Source organism: Hylobates moloch, unplaced genomic scaffold (genome assembly GCF_009828535.3).
Source record: "Hylobates moloch isolate HMO894 unplaced genomic scaffold, HMol_V3 SCAFFOLD_19, whole genome shotgun sequence".
In the NCBI taxonomy this organism is placed as follows: domain Eukaryota; kingdom Metazoa; phylum Chordata; class Mammalia; order Primates; family Hylobatidae; genus Hylobates; species Hylobates moloch.
This window is the reverse complement of record NW_026652294.1, coordinates 15,896,497-15,918,822: the sequence shown is the minus strand read 5'-3', so window position 1 is coordinate 15,918,822 and position 22,326 is coordinate 15,896,497. Positions and strand designations below refer to the sequence as shown.

The 22,326-nt window shown below is 50.1% G+C and overlaps 1 long non-coding RNA gene across 1 annotated transcript; it reads left to right on the top strand.

Annotated features, from left to right (window-relative positions):
• Positions 1-1,191: 1,191 nt before the first annotated feature.
• Positions 1,192-4,592, top strand: LOC131382048 (uncharacterized). The gene is made up of 3 exons (XR_009211198.1): positions 1,192-1,380; positions 3,445-3,545; positions 4,495-4,592. It is a non-coding gene; the product is annotated as an uncharacterized LOC131382048 (long non-coding RNA).
• The last annotated feature ends 17,734 nt before the right edge of the window (positions 4,593-22,326 follow it).

Sequence of the window (22,326 nt, the reverse complement as noted above, 5' to 3'; positions counted from 1 at the left end):
GATAGGAGGTGCACACGTGATTGTGGGGTGGATGGGAGAGCGGAAGCTCATCTGGACAGATTTGGTTTATCATCGCTGTCACTGGTTGGCCGAATGTATCCCTTGTTCTCACTTTCTTGGGGCCCCTGGGATTCTGATGGCTGATGCTGAAGGGAAGAGCAGCCCCTCAGCAAAGGTGCCTGTGCGAAAGTTCTACATTCTCTCCAGACGCCTAGAACATTCCACCTCTCCACCACTCTGCATCTCAGAGTGGCTGCCAGCCTTGTGTGGGGGAATAAACATACACACTCTATGAATGACTGATGGTTTCGGCCCCGAATCCAGAGTAAATGCAAGTTGTCTGAGATGTTCTTTCCTTGGGATTCATTCCTGGTGCTACGGTAAAGGTCTGTTTCTTCTTCATTTCCCGTAACTGCTTTTCTTCTTTGGTGACATCACGTGAGTCTGTCTCAGACACCCCAGGTCTGAGTGAGCAAAAAGCCTCTTTCTGGTCTTCTGCCTTCCTCTTGCCGGCTCCCCTCCAGGCCAACCTGTTCACCATGAGTGACCCTGTTAATCCCTTAAAGGACTCCATTTGGTGAGTCACCCTCCCAAGGCAGCTCCACGTAGCTAAGACACGACACACATCAGGGCAGCCTCCGAAGCCTCGGTTCCTTCATTTTGCACAGTGGGTAATGACAGAGCCGGAGCATAGCCATCTTGAACAAGCACTGCCATTTTAAAGTTCTCTTTGATCAAAAACTGCCTAAATCCAACCCAAAGGGCATCAGCCTAATGGCTAATGTCAGAATGACCATAAACCACAAGTGACATCTCCAATCAGAAACATTCCAACCCTAAGATAACACCCCCCCACCCCTGTCCCGCAGACCAGAGACATGCCAGCCCCGAGATAACCTCCCCTCTGGTCAGAGAGATGTCAGCCCCAACATAACCCACCCTTGGACCAGAAACATTCCAACCCCGCAGTAAACTTCTCCTCCACACAGAAACATTCCAAGCCTGTGATAAGCTCTCTTGCCCTAAAACCTTAAATACTATGAGTCTGTAAGAGAGAGCGCTCCTGACTGAAATTGGCCAGAAGCCCCTCTCAGGTTTATTCTCCAAAATAAACCTGTATTTAACTGTTGAGCCAATTTTCATGTTTCTTTCCTCTTTCTTTAACTCTTACAGGTAATAATCACACCTCCCTCACAGGGCTGTTCTCTGTTCCCCACTCACTGTCTCCCTTTTGTTGCTGCTACTCTGTGTGATTTTAGTCAGCATCATCATAAGAGCATTGTGGAACTTTCCAGAGAGATGGTAAACACTTGTATGGTGAATTCTGTCCCCCTTCACCTCATGGACCCAAGGGCCTTCTATACATTTCTGTGACTGAAGGTAAGCTGAATGACTTGAGAGTCACTAGGTTTAAGGTGGTCAGAGAATTTTGGAGCCATGGGGGCTCCTGAGCAATTCGAGTTATCCCATCTCTGAGCAGCTGTAATAGTCACAGCTGGCCTATGTTGAGCACAGACTTAAGGCTGGCCTTGTTCTAAGTGATTTTAGGGATTAATTACTTTAATTTCACATTTACATTTGATATTCATGATAACCCGGTATCATCCCCATTTGATAGATGGGGAAACTAAGGCCCAAATGAGATTAAGTGAAATACCGAAGGTCACCTAGCTAGTGAGTAGCAGAGCTAGGATTTGAACTCCCTCTCACACTTCCTAAATAGCAAATACTTATTGAGTTCCTTGCAGTAATAACTTGCGTTGATTAAGCATTAGATGCGAGGCATCTGCTAAGCACTTCACATCCTCTCTCCTGTATGAAACCATGACCCTGGGAAGTGGAAACTCTCGTTCATTTGAAGAAAGGAAAGAGCCACAGAGAGGCCAAGGTCATGTAACAAGTCAGCCAGATTCAGAACCAGCCTCAGATCTCTTGACTCTGGGGACCAATGTTTGTTTCTTTGTTTTCCCCCATTATCCAGCATAGTCTCTCCGTTTTCATTAATTAGCTTTTCTTGAGTGCCTACCATCAGCCAGGCATGGTGTTGGTTGCTGAATCCACTGAAGGGTGGGGATGACAGAGCCCCAGGCTTTACCTCTGGGTGAGGTATCACGGCAATGTGGGAATAAGGGCCCAGGATTGCACGCTATTCTAGAGGAGCCAGGAATCTGGATTTTTGTGTGAAATCCCCTGACCTGTTAGTGTTGGCAATGAACTTAAATTTAAAACACTGTAGCTGCAGTAGAAACCTCTGTTGACCGGTTCAACGTGGGGGCTGCTCATCTACAATCTTTGGTAAAGAAAGGAAGACCAACATGTGGACAAGTCGCTGTGCCACAGGTGGATATGGGACTCCCTATGTACACCTTGAGGAGCATTCCTAACCCTGGGTGGATGGAGAGGGAGTCAGGAAGGATATTCTGGAAGGAGAGCCTTGTAGGAATTTGTGAGATGGACACAGGGGAAGGCAAATGCTGGGTGGATGGGTCAGCACATGCAAAGGCTCAGAGCTCTGGGAAGGCAGCAGATGGAACACATGGTGGAATGGCAAGATCCAGAGTAGAACCCTTGTTTGAGGAATTAATTCAACAAATATTCTGTTGAGTGCTTGCTAAGCACTAGGACATAGAGGTGGACAGAACCATCCAGCCCAGTAGAGCGGCAGATGATCAAGCAATAATGATCTATGATTGCATGTAGTCAATGTTGAATGGGGGGGACGTGGTGCAGAAAGAACAAATACTCTATGCTCTGATCCCTGGACTGGCACACCAGCATCACCTGGGGATTAGTAAGAAAAGCATTTTCCCAGGCCCCACCCCCGACCAGCTGAACACTGGAGGTGGGGCCCACAATCTGCTTCCATAAGGCCTCCTGGTGACTCCAACAGATGCTCATGTTGAGAACTGCTTTTCTTAACTAATGCCAGGACCCACCTTTATCTACTCTATTGGGTCATTTTACTGTTTTTCAGGCTCCTCGGGAATGTTCCCACCGCAGGGCCTTTGTATGCACTGTTCCCAATGAGGCTGTATGACTCTCCTTCATGATCTTCAGATCTCAGCTCAAATGTCATGCCTTCAGGGAGCCCTCCCAAACACACAATTTAAGCATCGCCCCCAATCTGTCAGTCTCAATATCCTTGACTTACTTTACTTTCTTCATAGCATTCACTACTACCAGAGATTACACAGTCCGTCCCTCTGTATCCATGGGGGATTGGTAACCACGGATATAAAAATCCAGGGCTATTCAAGTCCGCTATATAAAATGTTGTAATATTTGCACAAAACCTACACACATCCTCCTGTATACTTTAAGTCACCTCTAGATTACTTTCAATAACTAATACAATGGAAATACTATAGAAATATCGGTATACTGTATTTTATCTGTATTATTTTTATTGTTGTATTGTTATTTTTTTATCTTTGCAATGTGCAGTTGGTTGAATCCAGAGATGTGGAACCCGTGGATGCAGAGGGCCACCTATATTCCATATTTATTAGTTTATTTGTATGGTATCTGTTGCCCTCCACTAGAAGGTAAGCTTCATGAGAACTGACACTTGGTCTCTTTTGTTCACCCAGTATCTAGGACAGTCCCCTGCATGGTGAGGCACCCAGTAAATACTTTTGAATGAATGAATGACTCTCATAGGGTTTACCCTTCCGGTTGTGTATTCATTCATTCAACAAGCACCAACTCTTGAATACCAATTTTTGGGCAGACAATGGGCTTACTGTTGGGAGATGTGCAATGACCATTCAGATGGGGTAACCTGATCCTGGGTCCTCTCCCACCCCCAGCCTGCACCCCTAGCTACACTCATATGCTCTGTGGAAGAGGAAGGGTTAGCAGTGCTGCTTCCCAAAGCCAGGGACTAGACTGTTGGAGCTGATTACCGGGGCTTTGGGTAAGAGGGGAGTGGAGGGGCAGCTGCTGACAAGTTGTTCCCAGAAATTGTTCAATGATCCTGGGGTTAAACACGACCTGACATCCCTGAAGAGCAGCATGCGGATGAGCCACGGCTCCCTGCCAGGGACAGCAGCAACATTCCACACACAGCGCCAGGGCTGATCGTCCCCACTGCAGGGCCCAAGCCCCTTCGCCATTGTGCCGTGACAGCCAGGGGGTTCTCCTTCTGCCTGGGCCCCATCACAGCCCCTTCATTTATAGGGTGTAGTAGCAGAATTGTTGGCTGGAATCCAACAGTTGGGTAAACAGGAGGTTTTAGGGGAAATTAAATAATTGAGAGTGATTCTGCATGAATTCTCAAGAAGAATATCTTTCATACATTAAAGCAGATTTGCTCAAATGCCCTCATGTCAGAGGCAATGCCAAAAAGAGAGTGCTAATAGATTTGTAGAAAGTTTATGTATTTAGATCAGGGTTTCCCTACCTCGGCACTATTGACATTTGGGAGTGAAGAGTTCTTAGTTATGGGGGCTGTCCTGAGCAATATAGACAGCATCTCTGTCCTTTGCCCACTAGATGCAGAGCAAGCTCCCTTGCTGAGACCACCAAAAATGTCCCCGGACACTGCCAAATGTCCCCTGGGGGGCAAAATCTTTCATGGATGAGAAGCACTGATTTAGATGTATGAACCCACTGAATAAAGGATATTGATTTTGCACTTGCAATCTACAAGGCCTCGGGGCTCGGTCTTCCTGGGCTTGAATCCTTGTCTTGCCACCTCTCCTCTGTGTCTCAGTCTCCTCCCACCTGCTCTGGTAGGCGCTTTGAGGCTCAGAAGAGTGGCCACATGCAAGGGGTCCCCAGCACGCATGACACGTGGTAAGATTCAGTGAGCACCAGTTCTGATGAACAGCCACTGGGGTGGCCATGACTCCCTGGAGGAGGATTTATAATGCTGTGGTGCAGTTCTGTTTTACAATTTCCTATAACGCACTGTCGCATCTGGTGCACTGCCTTCTCTTGGTAATGACCTTTGCTGTTCTTTTTTCCACTGTTCACGTGGGCCTGGTTGTTTATGTCTCCGCTGATGCAGTACTTGGCGGTGGCCATCTCAATAAAGGGCAGAGGAAATGGAACTGACTCACCTTCTGTGCGCCCAGAATGCAAAGTGGAGGCCTGAGCTGTGGCCTCGGCGGGGCACGGAGGCCGCGATGTCCTGATTCTGTCAGCAGGGGGCAGCAGCAGCCGGGAAAATGTCTGCTGCAGGAGGGCGGAAGGGCTGCCGCCTTTTGACTTATTTGCTGCCGCCTTTATTTAAAGTTGAGCAAATCATCCCTCCAGAGCCACCCGGAGGCCCCCTTTAACAGCCCAAGATACCCCATCTGCAGAAGCCAAGAGCTGCTTTTCCAGAACGTTCCACGTTGGTGCATCTCTGTCCATTTGCTCGCCAACTGAGAATGAGAGGCTGAGATATCCCCGGGGCTCCTCCCTTTGAGGCGCGGTGCTTTGATTTACATCCTAGAGCCAAGGGCTCCTGAGTCCTGCTGGAGAGTTCTCGCACCTGCCGCCGTCCCTCACTGCCCCCTTTCCACACTCCACGCATAAAGCCTGTGTGGTTGTGTTCAAGGAGGGCCAAGGAATTCCGGGTGCCCCAGGCTGAAGTTATGTCAAATTCTGCTAGAGGCAAAGTTGAGTGGGTCCCTGACGCTCTACCCTTTTTTTCCCTTCCCCGGCCCTCACTCCATATAACACCCTGCAGCTGCGCGACACAGTGCCCTTCCCAGACCAGCCCTACCCCGGCAGCTGCACCCACCACGCTCAGGGCCCATCTTAGTTAATTCCTCACCTCATGCACTTGGAAACTTAACAGCCCAGTTTCATTCTCGCATCATGCCCTGGAATGCGCCGTAGACATCCTGGGTTCCATTTTCCACCCAGCTGCCAGCATCGTCCTTTACAAATCTAAATTTCGGATAGGTAATCTCACCCCAAGATTCAACATTTAAAAGAGGAAATAGAGAATGTCTCCTCCGTCCCGTCCCTGACAGTTGCATATGTACTCTTTCGGAGAGATTTTACATATATCCCAGCACAAAAGCACATACACATTCTTTTTTTTTTTTTTTTTTTTTTCTTGAGATAGAGTCTTGCTCTGTTTCCCAGGCTGGAATGCAGTGGCACAATTTCGGCTCACTGCAACCTCCGTCTCCAGGGTTTAAGCCATTCCCCTCCCTCAGCCTGCCAAGTAGCTGGGACTACAGGTGCCCGTCACCACGCGTGGCTAATTTTTTGTATTTTTAGTAGAAACGGGGTTTCACCATATTAGCCAGAATGGTCTCGATCTCCCGACTTCAGGTGATCCGCCAGCGTCGGCCTCCCAAAGTGGTGGGATTACAGGTGTGAGCCACGGTGCCTAGCCACATACACATTCTCATTCTTTCTCTCCTTCTTCCCTCTGCAAATAGAAGCCAGCACCCACACTCCAGCATTTTGCTTTTCCATCTAATGTACTTTGGAGTGGCCCCATGTCTGTACTCAAAGTGCCCTCGGTCTTTTGTGCGGCTGAGTCTCGTTCAGCTGTAAAAAGTGATGCTTCTAAATATCACTGCATTTCCACTGAAAGTCCCCCAAAGGCTTCCCACTGTGCTTGGGAGAGAGTCCACTTTTCCCACGGAGCTGTCAGGCCTGGTGAGTGGGCAGTGCCTCCTCCCTGGTGGGTTTCCTCTGCCCAGCAGCTGGCTCTCTGCATCCTCACACTCGACTTGCCTGTTCTGCCTGAGGGCCTTAGCCCTGCCGCCCTCACTCATCTAGTTAACTCCTGTATGCCTTTCTCAGCTCCAGCATCATTTGCCTTCCATGTCCTGCACACTCTGGACACCAGTGGCAGTCACCACCACTTGTAGTTACTGGCGGGGCACACCACTGCAGGTTCTAGAGCCAGACAGACCCCTGGGGTTCAAATCCCAGCTCCACCACTTCCTTGCTGTGTGACCTTGGGCAGCTGACTACACCTCTCTGTCCCTGTTTCCTCCCATGTGGAATGGGAGCATGGATAGATCCCTGGTCCTGGGGTTTTGTAGTGGGGATTAAATGACTGGCCAGGGCAAGCCTCCACTACCTGCTGGTGCAAATCTTTGAGGGAGGACCATGTCTCCTCGGCAGCCATCATATCCTGGTGCCTGGTTGATAGTAGGAATTCTATAAATATGAGTCAAAATGACTGCACTTTAGTACGGGTCTCTGTAGGAATCATTGTCTTAACCTACTGGTTCTCAAACTGAGCCGCTCGTGATACTAGTCAATAACATAATAATAACAGCCAGGCTGGGTGTGGTGGCTCACGCCTGTAATCCCAGCACTTTGGGAGGCCGAGAAGGTGGATCACCTGAGGTCAGGAGTTCACGACCAGCCTGACCAACATGGTGAAATCCCGTCTCTACTAAAAATACAAAAATTTGCCAGGTGTGGTGGCTCACACCTGTAGTCCCAGCTACTCAGGAGGCTGAGACGGGAGAATTGCTTGAACCCGGGAGGTGGAGGTAGCAGTGAGCCGAGATCGCGCCACTGCACTCCAGCCTGGGCAACAGAATGAGACTTCATCTCAAGAAAAAGAAAAGAAAAGAAGAGAAGAAAAGAAAAAAATAACAGCCCACCGTCACTGACCCAGGCCAGGCTCTGTCCTTAGATTGTGTCATCTCACTCTCACAACCATCTGGACAGGCAGGTAGCATCATAATCTCAAGATCCCTATTTTACAAGTGAGGAAACTGAGGCACAAAGAGATGAAGTAGCTTGTCAGAGTTAACACAGTAGCAGAGCTATGAGTCAAATTCAGGAAGCCTTCTAGGAAACAATAAACATTTGATAAACATTGTCTTAACCCAAAGATGCTTATCTCTGTGACTGGGGGAAGGGGCTCTGCCTAATTCTATTCTGGGCAGATATCCAGACCCAGCTCAAATGCCCCTCCTTCCTCCTACCTCCAACCCTGCAGCCCATGTCCTGATTTACACCTGGACTCTCAGAGAGGAGAGGTGGCTGTTCTACCCACACCAATCCATCTAATTAAGGATTTGCAGCCCCTGATATCCTCTCCAGCCAGTGCCCTGACTGTTATCCCCTCTGAGCCTTCCACGTCTGCTGCCCTCTGCCACCCCTGCTGCCCACACAAGCTCGAGCCCTTCCCACATCTCCAAGGGAGACCGTCCCTTATTCCTGCATTTCATCCTTGAAAGTATGGCTCCTCCAAGGATTTTTCCAGGCCCTCTTTCATTCCCTCACCTCCACTTATTCCACGATATGCCACAAACCGTCTTACCCCAAACCTGTGTCAAAGGTCACTCATGGCCGGGTGCGGTGGCTCAGGCCTGTAATCCCAGCACTTTGGGAAGCCGAGGTAGGCTGATCACTTGAGGTCAAGAGTTCGAGACCAGCCTTGGGCAACATGGTGAAACCCTATCTCTACTAAAAATACAAAAATCAACTGGGCGTGGTGGCACATGCCTGTAGTCCCAGCTACTCAGGAGGCTGAGGCAGGAGAATCACTTGACCCCAGGAAGTGGAGGTTGCAGTGAGCTGAGATCGTGCCACTGCACTCCTGCCTGGGTGACAGAGTGAGACTCTGTCTCAAAAAAAAAAAAATCACTCATGGCTGGGTGGTCATGTCCAATGCCAGGCTTTAGGACAGGGGACACTTTGCACTTACTATGTGCCAGGCCTGGAATAAGCACTTAAGCCTCATGGTAACTGCATGAAGTGGGGACTATTGTTATGCCGATTCTACAGATGAGGAAACTGAAGCACAGGGACGTTTAGCAATATACTAGCCATGAACCCACCTTCTTAGCCACTGGTCACACTATCTCCGATGGAGCATCTCTGCAGAGGTGGCACGGCCTCTCCTTCCTCCCGGCATTCCTTTGCCTTGCTTGGATACCCCTCTTCTCCTGCTTCTCTTCCTGCCCCTTCCCCCTCCACTGGGCTTTCTCCCATAACCTGGAGGCTTCTCTGCTCCCTGCTCCTGAAGTGACTCCCCTAGGGCTCATCCTGCCCCTTCCTTCCCTCCAGGGGCTTCCTGGTGAGCACTTTCTCTGTCACTTGACAGACAGCAGTCCACTTGATATGGCTGGGCTTGGGACAGTAATACCTGTAACCTCCCTCTTCTTTAAAGAGTTACCACGAGGGTCAAAACTGACACCGCGTAGTGCCTAAGCGTGCTTTGCAAACTGTGAAATGCTGGACAAAGGTAATGGCTGTCACTGTTACCATGATCAGCTCCGTTCAGAGGTTGGTTCCCTCATCCTCTCCTCCAAATATTTTTGGCACAAGTCATCAGCACCCAAATGTGGCATCTGGGAGCTGGAATTCAGAAGCTTTCTAACAGGTTGTGAAAATATCCGTTAGGTGTTCAGGCTATAAAGCTGGGGGGGCCTTTCTCCAGTGGAACTGCAGGGGAAACACAGGCTGGCCGAGAGAAAAGCATTATCCGACTGGGCCAGTGGGGCAGGACTCCAGGCTGCCTCCTGACCCTCTTAGAGCTGTGAACAGGCGTGATTGTTTTGGCAGGAGGCATCCCACTGTCAAAGAGGAAGCTGATGAGATGCAAAGCAACCCAGACCCTTTCAACTTCTCCCACCTGAGGGTGGTGTGCCCAGTGATGCGAGCACCCGGTAGAGGGACAGGAGGGCAGACGTTTAAGTCAACAGATCTGAGTTTAAACCTAAGCAAAAAACGCGTCTGTGGCCGACTCTCAGTATCCCCATCTCGCTTGCTGGGAAAGATTTTGAACATCCTACCGACGTAATCTTTGTTGGGAAAACACAGTTTTGGGATATGCCGAGCTGGAGAGTGGGTTCTGAAGTGTGTAAAATACTCCCCGGCTGCTGGACCTCACCTGGTCTGGTAACTCCTACCTGGGCTCCATCCATTTTCCAGAGGAGGAAACTGAAGCTCAGCTAAATGCATCAGATGATACGTGGACAGGAAATAGCTAATAAGAAGAAGGACTGAGACGGGAATTGAAATCTTCTCTCTCCAAACCTGAACCCCCTGGCTTACTGGCTGGGTGATCTCGGGAGAGCTCGTGAACTTCTCTGAGCCTCTGTTTCCTTATCTGTAAAGTGGGGCTGATGATGGGACCTACCTCTGAGAGCTGTGAGGATTAAATGGGATTCTTACACGGAAACCACTTGGCCCAGCCGAAGAGTAAACACTGGGTGAATGCTGCCTGTTATTACTACTTTAGGGCACACGGTTGTTAAATAAATAGAGGAGTGGATGAATAAATAAATGCACTCTTATCTCTACCAGGGACTGGAAGCTTTCTTTGCAAGAAGCACACGAAGTGTAGGCAATTTCCTTTTGATGGCAATAAAGTTGGGCCTCGCTTCCTCTGTGATTCACATTCTTGAAGATCTTTCCAAATGCAGACAAAGGGCTGGCCCCAGATCATCCGACATGCTCTCTCTGGTGATGCTGACAAGGTGACGTTTTGGATGATTATGCAAGAAACCTTCCAAAAACTGACCCTCTGCTCCAGCAAAAAGCTTTGAATTTGCAAAACTGCTGGAGCATAGCAATTTCTCATCTGGCGCTGGCTCACCCAGTGAGCTTTGCAGGATGCCAGAATTGTCTCTGAAACACTCTGCCCATTGCCCCCTGCTCGCTCTTCGAGAGTTAACAGATGTGAGCGCTAGAGGAGAGGGTGACAAGTGGCCCGAGACCTGGAGAAGCCAGGGTGGTAAGAGCAGGGCGCAGGCTTCTTGCTGGAGCGTAACCAAGGCGGCCCCGCAGGCTCCCTGGTGAATACAGAGAGCATCAGAGCACGCTCTGTTTCCACAGCACGATGTTCAAGGGACTGGTCCCGCAGCGACTGCTTGCCTGCCACATGCGCTCTGGGCTGCGGAGAGCTGGCTGCTTTCTAGTTTGTGTCTCTGAATACTGGACGCGCATCGGGACTATGGTGCAAATAACCCCACAGGATAGACTGGTTTAGCTCGGGCTCCAGGATTAGATAAACCACATACAATCCCCAACTCCAACACTGGCTTGGTGGGGCTTCCTCAGCAGCCGACCCACAGCAAGGACTAGAATTCAAGTGGTTTATTGTAAAATGCTTCTCAAAGCACCTCCAGGGGAGTGGACAAGTGAGAGAGGGAGAAGGAGGAAGGCGGAAGGGGGAACTAATGAGCCCACCACCACCTGTGGTCTACAGCGGCTCAGGCCTGCCCCAGGCTCTGGGAGACTGCCTGGAGCTGACCTCAGATCATCCTGGCAGAGGGGAGGAAGCTGGTGTGTTCTGATCCAGCTCACTGTTCTGTGTTGGTTGAGGGCTGCGCAGGGCACTGCTCTCGGGCACTTCTGCCTCGGCCTGCAGGCACTTCTGCCTCGGCCTGAGTGGGCTCCCACAGCCCTTGGACAAGAGGCTTAGGTCTTCAGGGTGAGGGGGATGGGGGTGCAGGCCCCCCAGTATCTGGGATACGAGATCCATCACCCAGGCTTGGATGGAAAGTATACTCAACAGAGGAAGTGCTCAAGGCAGGAGGCGATTACTATTGCAGTTTGCTACTCATGTGTCTGGAAGGGCCCTCCCTTCCTTCCTTCCTTCCTTCCTTCATTCCTTTTCTTTCTTCTGTTCATTCATTCTTTCTTTTTCTTTCTCTCTTTCTTTTTCTTTCTTTCTTTCTCTTTCTTTCTTTTCTGTCTTTCTTTCTTTTCTTTCTTTGTTTCTTTCTTTTCTTTTCTTTTCTTTTTTTTGAGATGGAGTTTTGCTCTTGTTGCCCAGGCTGGAGTGCAATGGTGTGATCTCGGCTTACTGCAACCTCCACCTCCCAGGTTCAAGTGATTCTCCTGTCTCAGCCTCCCGAGTAGCTGGGATTACAGGTGCATGCCACCACGCCCGGCTAATTTTTGTATTTTTAGTAGAGACAGGTTTTTACCACGTTGGCCAGGCTGGTCTCGAACTCCCGACCTCAAGTGATCCACCTGCCTCAGCCTCCCAAAGTGCTGGGATTACAGGTGTGAGCCACCACTCCCAGCTGGCCCTTTTCTTTCTTAACGTGAGAATGATCTGTCTTTCAAATGACCAACTTAGATGCCACATCTTCTATGGTACCTTTTAATGTTTTGTTTTTTTAGAGACACGGGATCTCTTGACATTGCCCAGGCTGGACTCAAACTCCTGAGCTCATGCGATCCTCCCACCTCTGCCCCTGGAGGAGCTGAGACTACAGGTGGACGCCAGCGCACCCTGTATGGTGTGTTTTTCTGCCCGTATTGGTTCCTCAGGGCTGTTGTAACAAGTGACTATAAACTAGGTGACTTAAAAGGACAGAGATTTATTCTTCCATGTTTCTGGAGGCCAGCAGTCTGAGATCCAAGCATCAGCAGGCCCCATGTGAAGACTCTGGGAACACTCTCTCCTTGCCTCTTCCGGCTGCTGGTCCCCGGCTGTGGCAGCATTACCCCAGCCTCCGTCTTCACCTCTGCCTTCACTGGGCTTTCTTCTCTGGGCCTCTGCCCGTCTTCTCCTTTTCTGTCTCTTTTAAGGACACCTGTCATTGGATTTATGGCCCACCCTTATCCAGAAGGATCTCATCTCATGATCCTTACCTTAATTACATCTTCAAAGACCCTTATTCTGAATAAGGGCACAATCCGAGGCTCCGGAGGACCTATCTTTTGGGGAGTGCTATTCAACCCACTACACTACGTGTTGTAAATTTTCTTTGATTTCTATGGCATTAGTTAGAATTACGTCTGTTTCAGGTACAGACTGCAGCAACTTAACCAAACAGGGGCCTGTTTTCCTGCTGTCACAGGCACTCTTTTTCGTTGTTGTTGTTTTTGTTTGTTTTTTGAGATGGAGTCTTGCTCTGTCACCCGGGCTGGGGTGCAGTGGCGCGATCTCGGTTCACTGCAACCTCCACCTCCTGGGTTCAAGCGATTCTCCTGCCTCAGCCTCCTGAGTAGCTGGGATTACTGGCGTGCACCATCGTACCTGGCTAATTTTTGTATTTTTAGTAGAGATGGGGTTCACCATGTTGGCCAGGCTGGTCTTGAACTCCTGGGCTCAAGCGATCTTCCCGCCTCGGCCTCCCAAAGTGCTGGGATTATGGGCATGAGCCACTCTTAGGCTGGCAGCTTGCAGGCCAGCGGGAGGGCTTTAAGGAGCCATCAGGGACCCAGGCTTCTCCTGGATTTCTAATGCCACTGTCCTCAGCTACGTCTTTAGTTTCTATAGTTGTAGGAAGGCAGCTCCGTCTCTGGGCACCAAGACTGCACCCTAGACATGGCAAAGGAGGAAGGCCAAGGCCAGAGGCTTCTGTGCAAACCCCACTCAGGGCTGCCTGTGGACACCCATAGACCAAAACTGTGTCCCCTGGTCAGGGGAGTATTTTCCACAGGGCACATTGCTGCCCTGCCCCTAAATGGGTTTCTGATGGAAGGAAAGAGGTGAGAATTAGTGGTGAGTAGGAAACAGTGATGATCAGTGGGTAATAATATGTAATGTCACCTATAAAAAATTAAACTCCACAGCATACACATGTCCCCAGGTCACTACAGAGGAGCCTCAGTATTTTAAAGGACACATGATAGTATGTGTGTGGATGCCCATCACGTTTCTCAAGCTCTGCCCTTCCTGCGTTGCCGCAGCCGCCTGTCTGCATGCTGCCGCCTGTCTGCATGCCACTGCCTGGCCCTGAGGCTGGGGCCAGGTGTGGGCACTAAGGTATGCCCAGAGGAGCAGCATCAGGAGCAGCAGATGGTGGTGATGCCACCACTACGAGACAGCATCAGAGCCAGGAGGTGGCAGGCACACTGCAGGGACAGCCGCTCAGGCAGAGCAGCCTACAGGAGGGACGTGAACTGCAAACTCATCTCTGAACCCAGTGACATCAGCACATCAGAGCCTTAACTCTGCTGGCGTTCTGAACCCTGGGTCGGGTCAGGAAGCAGAAAATAAAAAGAACGGCCTGGAAACTTCTCTGCCTCTTTAGGAAGTGGCACTTTCTTTGGATCCATCCGTATGACACCTGTGCTCAGTAGATGTCTGGTGAATGATTGATTCAACAAGGTAACAAGGAGCCAGCAGGAGGCTAAATGGGTTTTTAATGACTGTAAGTCATCTCAGATCACAGCGTCTCTGAGTTGGGAGGAACATGTTGTCTAAGGGAACTCTCCTGCTGATGCATGAGTTCTTTCAACAAGTTCCCTCATTTCTATTTGCATGCCTCTCATGACGGGATGCTCACTGCCTTGCAGAACGGCAGGTCTTACTGATCTATGGCTCCAAGGGTAGACAGGGCTTCCTTAGGTTTAGTCAAGAGCTGTTGCCTTCTCAATCCCACTAGCTGGTCCTGATTTTGTGCCCACAGAATCACACAAAATAAACCTAGTTCCTCTTCAGACTCCACTCCCAGCCCCTAATTATAGAAAGGCTTAATTTTCTTCATATGTAGGTGCTTTGCTTTCCTTTTTGCTTTGTTTTCTGTGTTTATTTACTCAACAAAGATGTATTAAGCACCTCCTTTGTACCAGGGACTGTATGAAGTGCTGGGGTTACAACGGTGAAGGTTTCCAGCTTGCAGGAAACCTAAGAACCAAACAGGGAAGATGGGTGAGGACATTGATGATTGCGGTGAAATTCACATGATATACAACTAACCATTTTCAAGTGTACAAGTCAATGGCATTCAGTGCGTTCACAATCTTGTGTAACCACCACCTCTGGCTTCAAAACTTGTCACCACCCCAGAATACCTTGTACCCATTAAGTAATCACTCCCCATTCTCTGCTTCCCGATCTCCTGGAAACCACTAACGTGTCTTCTCTCTCTACGGACTAACCTATTCTGGATATTTCATATATTTATTTATTTATTTACTTATTTTATTTTATTTTTTTGAAGACAAAGTCTTGCTCTGTTACCAGGCTGGAGTGCAATGGCACAATCTCGGCTCACTGCAATCTCCGCCTCCCGGGTTCAAGCGATTCTCTTGCCTCAGCCTCCCTAGTAGCTGGGACTACAGGCATGAGCCACCACGCCCGGCTAATTTTTGTATTTTCAGTAGAGATGGGTTTCATCATGTTGGCCAGGCTGGTCTCGATCTCCTGGCCTCAAGTGATCCGCCCGCCTCGGCCTCCCAAAGTGCTGGGATTACAGGTGTGAGCCACAGTGCCCAGCCCTGGATATTTCATATAAAAGGAATCATCTAATATGTCATCTTTTGTGACTGCCTTCTTTCACGTAGCATAATGTTTTCAAGGTTTACCCAAGTTGTAGCATGTATCAATACTTTATTCTTTTTTATGGTTAAAAATATTCCATTGTATGGTATGTCACAATTTGATTATCCGTTCATCCATTTATGGATGTGTGGGTTGCTTTCACCTTTTGGCTATTATGAATAATAGTTGCTATAAATATTTGTATACAAGCCTAGGCCCAGTGGCTCACATCTGTAATCCCAGCGCTTTGGGAGGCCAAGGCTGGCGGATCACCTGAAGTCAGGAGTTCGAGACCAGCCTGGCTAATATGATGAAACCCCATCTCTACTAAAAATACAAAAATCAGCTGGGCATGGTGGTGCACACCTGTAATCCCCGCTACTCGGGAGGCTGAGGCAGGAGAATCGCTTGAACCCAGGAGGCAGAGGTTGCAGTGAGCCGAGATCGCACCACTGCACTCCAGCATGGGTGACAGAGCAAGACTCTGTCTCAGAAAACGAAAACAAACCAAAAATATTTGTATCTAAGTTTCTGTGTTTATGTGTTTTCATTTCTCTCGGATATACACCTAGGAATGGAATTTCTGCAACATGTAGAAACTCATGTCCCAGAAACTTGTGTCCTAACTTTTTTTTTTTTTTTGAGAGAGAGTCTCGCTCTGTCACCCAGGCTAGAGTGCAGTGGTGCGATCTCGGCTCACTGCAACCTCCGCCTCCCAGGTTCAAGCGATTCTCCTGCCTCAGCCTCCTGAATAGCTGGGACTACAGGTGCCTGCCACCACGCCTGGCTAATTTTTTCGTATTTTTAGTAGAGATGGAGTTTCACCATGTTAGCCAGGATGGTCTCGATCTCCTGACCTCATGATCTGCTCACCTTGGCCTCCCAAAGTGCTGGGATTACAGGCGTGAGCCACTGCACCCGGAATTTTAACTTTTTAAGGAATGGCCAAACCGTTTTTCACAGTGACTGCACCACTTCATGCTGTCACCAGCAATATATGTGGGTACCAATTTCTCAGCATCCTTGCCAATGCTTCTTATTTTTATTTTTTTGGATGATAGCCATCGTGGAGGGTGTACAGGCACCTCATTGTGATTTTGCTGTGCGTCTCCTTAATTACAAATGGCGCTGAGCATCTTCTCATGTGCCTGGTGGCCATTTGTATATCATCTTTGGAGAAATGTCTCTTCAAGTCCTTTGCCCACTTTTTAATTGGGTTGCATGATGGTTAGTTTTATGTGTCAATTTGACTGGGCCACAGGGTGCCCAGATGTTTGATGAGACATTCTCCCGGGTTGTTCTGTGAGGGTGTTTGGGGATGAGTTCATATTTAAAATAACTGAATAAAGTGATTGCCCTTCTTAATGTGGGTGAGGCTCATCCAATTAGTTTAAGACCTGAATGGAACAAAAGGGTTGACCCTCCTCCAAGGAAAAGAAAATTTCTTTCACTGTCTTCAGCCTGGGACGTTGGCTTTTTTCCTGCCTCTGGACTCAGAAGCTATACCATCAGCTCTCTTGGGCCTCCAGCTTGCCGATTCATCCTGCAGATGCTGGGGCTTGTTCATCTCCCTAATTGTGTAAGCCAGTTCCTTACAACAAATCTTTTTTTTTTTTTTTAAATAGATGGAGTTTCGCTCTTGTTGCCCAGGCTGGAATGCAATGTTGTGGTCTCGGCTCACTGCAACCTCTGCCTCCGGGGTTCAAGTGATTCTCCTGCCTCAGCCTCCCGAGTAGCTGGGATTACAGGCGTGTGCCACCATGCCCAGCTAATTTTGTATTTTTAGTAGAGACAGGGTTTCTCCATGTTGGTCAGGCTGGCCTCAAACTCCTGACCTCAGGTGATCCGCTCTCCTCAGCCTCCCAAAGTGCTGGGATTACAGGCGTGAGCCACCGCGCCTGGACACAAATCTTTTTATGCACTATATACATGTGTGTACACACACACACACACGTACATATACAAGTTAAGAAATCTCAGATCTGAAAATCCAAAATGCTCCAAAATCTGAAACTTTTTGAGAGTCATTGTAATGCTCAAAGGAAGTGCTCATTGGAGCAGTCTGAATTTTGAATTTTTGGATTTGGAGTGCTCAGTAAGTATAATGCAAATACTTCACAATCCAAAACAATCCAAAATATTTCTGCTCCCAAGCATTTTGCATAAGGGATACTCAACCTGTGTGTGCACACACACAAACACACACACACACAGCCTATTCTGTTTCTCTGGAGGACTCTAATACAGGTTGTTTGTCTTTTGGTTGTTGAGGTACAGGCATTCTTTACATATTCAGGATACTAAATCCTTACCAGATGTAGGATTCACAACTATTTTGGTCCCTTTGAGAAGACAGATGCTTAGAGAAGCAATGAGTATGAAGTGGAGTTGGAAGCACAGGGCAGGAGTCCCTCAGCACAGATGCTCCCGAGAGCAGGCTTAGCTGGCTGATGTATCGTGGAGCGCATTGCACCTGGCACTGAGTAGGTTCTCAATAAAGAGTTGTCAGTACAAATGAGCAACTACATTTGGATGCTGGGTGGGAATAAACAAGGCTTCCCAGAAGGAGCCTCATTGAAGCTGAAGCCTGAGGCTGGTGTAGCAATGAGCCAGCCAGAGGAGAAACAGTGATGTGGCCGAAGGAATAGCTTATGTGAGGCCCCAGAGGAGAGGGAGGACATGGCAGTTTTGAGGAATGGCACATTTTATGTAGTTGAAGCAGAGAATGCAGGGAATGAATGTGGGGTTGCAGGGCTAAGCGGGGAGGTGAGAGAGGAGAACTCAGGAGAGTCACCAGAAAGGGGAAACGTGAAGTTGGAAGGGATCAGACATGAAGGGTTTTGTGGGCTGTAAAGGAGTTTGGGGCCCTCTGAGAAAGAGGGAGGAAGAACAAAGCTATGAAGCGTTCGTGAATGAATGGCAGCCATAAGAAGGCCCAGTGCTCTCAGGCCCCCGGGGAGGATGCAGGGAAGCTGACTCTTACAGGCTCCTTGCAGTTTAAATTCTGGCTCTGTTCCCAATCAGGCAAAAAGTGGGGTCAAACAAGTGGATTCAGGAGTCTCAGCAAAGCTACTTAAGCTGCATTTCCTCATCTGTATGACAGGGGCTGTGAGGAGCCTGCAGGCTCCAGCGACAAACTAGAGGATCATGTCCTAAGCCCCCAAATTTGACCGTCACAAGATCCCAAATAAAGGACACAGAAAGGACACATTCCTGCGAATGACTTCCCTGAGGAGGTAACAGGGAGGAGAAACTGAAGGAGGGCAGGGCAACCGAGAGTGGAAATTGATGGGGGGCCTTTTGCGGCACAGTTCAGGGTCCAGGCAGGCTGCCCAGGCCTTCCTCCTCTGTCGGCACTAAGGCAGGAAGATAAGAAGGGAGCCAGGAACACCAGGCCTCTGTCCCATTTGCTGAACCGCCTCTTGTAAACAGTCTTCTGGGTTTAAATAAACCAACATCAGATTCACCCAATTTGAATCTTCCCAGACTAATGTGTCTGAGTGGCCGCAGATGCCTTGGGGACGGGGAATCTTTATTGGGAAAGCAGAGAGGGAAAGAGGCTGAATGCTTTGAGAAGTGATTGCTTCAGTGAGGTCATCCTTCTAAAGTGTTTAGCTGTGTTGGGCACAAGTAGGCACTCAGAAATTATTTGCAAGTCAGTGAATACATGTTTGCAATTTTCACTTTTATTGGCTGTGTGGTTTGGGCAAGTTGCCTAACCTCTCTGAACCTTCCTGTATAAAATAGAGGGACATCTCTTCTTTGGATGGCTGCAGTGTGGATTAAGACATGGTGCCTTAGTCCATTTGGACTGCTGTAGCAAAATACCTTAGACTGGGTAATTTACAAACAACAGAAATTTATTGCTCACAGTTCTGGAGGCTGGGAAGTCCAAGATCAAGGTGCTGGAAGACTTGGTGTCTGGTGAGGGCTCTCTGCTTCATATATGGTGTCCTGCTGCTATAGCCTCACATGGTGAAAGGGCAAAGGGCTAGGATCCTCCCTCAGGGCTCTTGTTTGAGGGCATTCATCCCATCCATGAGGGCTTCTCTCCCATGACCCATCACCTCCCAAAGGCCCCACCTTCTAATACCATCATCACCTTGAGAGTTGGGTTTTGACTGTGGATTTTGGAGGGACACAAACCTTCGGACCATAGCAGATGGTATATGCAAAGTGTCCGGTAAGAAGGAGGGAGATGCAGATTTGGAATCCAGCTCTGTCCAGCCCCAGAGCTATAGCCCTGCACAGTCATATTATCCAGGGTCAGGTTGATAGCAGAGGGCAGCTCAATCCCGACTTTCCCACCCGTCCTTCCTCTCCGTGGAGTCTTTGTTCTGATGCTCCTGGCTTTTCCTTCCCCGCTGAGTCCCCTGTCTTCTAGCTCTGGGACATCAACGCATCCAGGGAGCAGGTGATCATTCATCACTCGATGAAGCTGGGCTGCTCCCGGCTCTTATTAAAACCACTCAGAGACAGATTGATTTTGGGGCCCCTCCTCTGGCCTGAGCTTTCTCCTTCCTGCTCCCAGCCTCTCAGACAAAAAGGCATAGAGATAAACAGTGAGCCTCCTCTGATCATGACAATGAACAGAAGGAGCTGCATTCAGCTGATGAGAAAACCCAGAGGCGGCTGGTGGTGCAGGTGTCAGGGCGGTGGGTGGCTGGAGACTGAGGAACTGGAGCCCAGTGATACCGGGCCACAGAGGGGTATGCTGGGCAGGGAGGGCTTCCTGTTATGCCTACATTCCTTACTGAGTTAGCAGGTCCCTATGGATGGCACCATGGCAGGGGTGGGTCAGCAGGGGCCTGGGGCCAAACCCCGTTCTGCTCTGCACTGCTATGTGGCCTTGAGTGAGTCATAAGCCATGCTGGGCCTTTATGGCCACATCTGCATCAGGATGGGTGAAACCCAGCATCTTTTTGGTGCCAGGTTCTGGGATTTAGCAGGACCCCTGCAGACATGCCCTGCTTTCAGGCATTGCGTGGTCTTTGGGAGGGGTGGACGGGAACCAGATTGTCACATTTTTTTTTTTTTTTTTTTTTCATTTCACTCACAGGACTGGTGCAGGGGCTCTAACCTCAGCTGGGGGTGACGCTCCAGAGTAGATTTCTGAGGATGAAGAGGACTGAGCCAGGGAAAGGGGTGTGGGGGAGGACAGGGAGGCAGAATGGTCCAGGCTGAGGGAGAAGGGCTGGGATGGAGGCTGGGTCATGCCCGTAGGCAGGAACTCTGTGTTTCGCTCTGGGATTTGATTCTATAGATTGGGCAGTCACTGGAAAGATTTAAGCAGAACAATGTGATTTGATCCATGTTTTGGAAAGAGCCCTTGGGCTCTGGGTGGAGAGGGGAGAGGGAGGGGGAGAGGAGGCCAGGAGACAGGCTGGGGACCACTGCAGTGGTCCATGGACACGAGGGCGGTCCCACCAGTATCTCCCAGAGACTGGGAGAAGCCAGCCCCCTCGACACAGTGAAGGTTGCAGTGTAGAAAGATGCCAAACCTGTGTTACAGACACTGACTGGATATTAGTCGCGTTTGAACAGACGCCTGTGTCTGAATTGGAGGCTCTTTACAAATGGGAGACTCAGGCTGCCAGGCTCCTCTGTCATGCCCAATCCCACCCGTGACGGGGCCCAGATTCAGGTGGTGGCCAAGGGCAAGAGAAACGGTCGAGTGGAGCACGACGTGGGAGGCAGGAGGAAGAGGGCTTGGCAATGACTGCCGGGGTCAGCAAGGCTCTCCCTTGTCATTTCACCTCCCCCGCCACACACCTGTGCTCCCCTCCCATCCCCCCTCCACACAAGATGCCCACCGCTGTCACCCTGCGCTGTGCACAGTGGTATGTTGGGTCATTAAGCCCTGCATTTAATTCCAGCTCTGCCCCTTGCTGGCTGTGTGTCCCCAGAGGGCCTTGGCTTTCTTGTCTGTAAAGGGGGTAATGGTAGTGCTTATTGCCGAGGCTTGTTGAAAGGAGGAAATGAGATGTTGTGGTTTGGTAAATAGAACCCTCCCACCCCCAAGGTGGCCGCCATTACTGCTGTTACCCTGCAGCAACAGCGCAGGGGCCCTGAGCCCTCGCAGGGAAGCAATTTCCTCCTTGACCTGCCCAGGCGCCAGGCAGAGTCTTTTCAAAATAGGGTCCTGGAGCTAATGCTCTGTATCCCCCAAGAGGTCAAAGGGCCATGCTCTCCGACGCGTGGCTGCCGCGCCTTTTGCTGCCCTGAGTCTGAGCTACATGGCGTGGGCTGTCACGCAGGTGCAGAACAAGAGGCACTGAGGCCACTCCAGGCCGGCAGGCATCTGTCACTGTCATCCTGACCTGCCTGTCCTCTCGCAGGGCTCTGACCTGGTTTCGGGGTGAAATGCTCCCGCTCCCCAGCCCCAGCCCCTCCTCCTGCATTCCACACAGACCCAGCATGGGGTGCGCCCTCTTCCTCTTCCCCAACCCCACCTCGGTGTCCAGAGTTGGGCCCTCTGAGACCCCCCACATGAAGACCCAAGTCTGCATTGGTCCTCACTGTTGTCACGAGCATGTGTGTGTACCAGTGCCCTCACACCTCCCCACGTGTACACGCACACTCACGCACATTCCCACTCCCACGTCCATTCCCACGTGCTCCACCTCTGGCTCACTTGCCACCTGTGTACAGGCCCTGGCGCCTGGCTGAGCCCCCGGCACGGCAGCCCTTTGGGGTTTGCTGCTGTGTTGACCCAGTTCCCAGTGTTGGCCTTAAGTCCTCTCCCAGGCCTGGGCCTCCTTGCTCTGAGCCTGGCTACCACCCTGGATGAGGGCCTGCCCATCCCTGCCCCTCAGCCTGATGGGTTGTCTGCCCCAGGCTGGGCCCTCAGGGAGAGCCTTCCTGACAGCCCTGCCTAAGGGCGACACCTCAGAGAGCAGGGGAGGTGCAGGGCATGGGGTCTGGTGAGAGAGAGACTACCACTCCAATGCCCCCTCTCCACCCAGGGAAATCTAAAATAACTTCCCCAGGGCTGTCTTGGGGAACAGCAGAAGCCATTCTGTAGGGACGTGGCCGTGTTCACCCCCAGCATCTGTCCCCACTTTTCATTTCCACACGGACATCCCTCTCTCACTCTCAGGCCACGAGCCTTGTGTGTGACCAACTCCACCTGTCTCCAATCAAGATCCCTCCTCCTGGCCTCTGTGTCTGACTCAGGA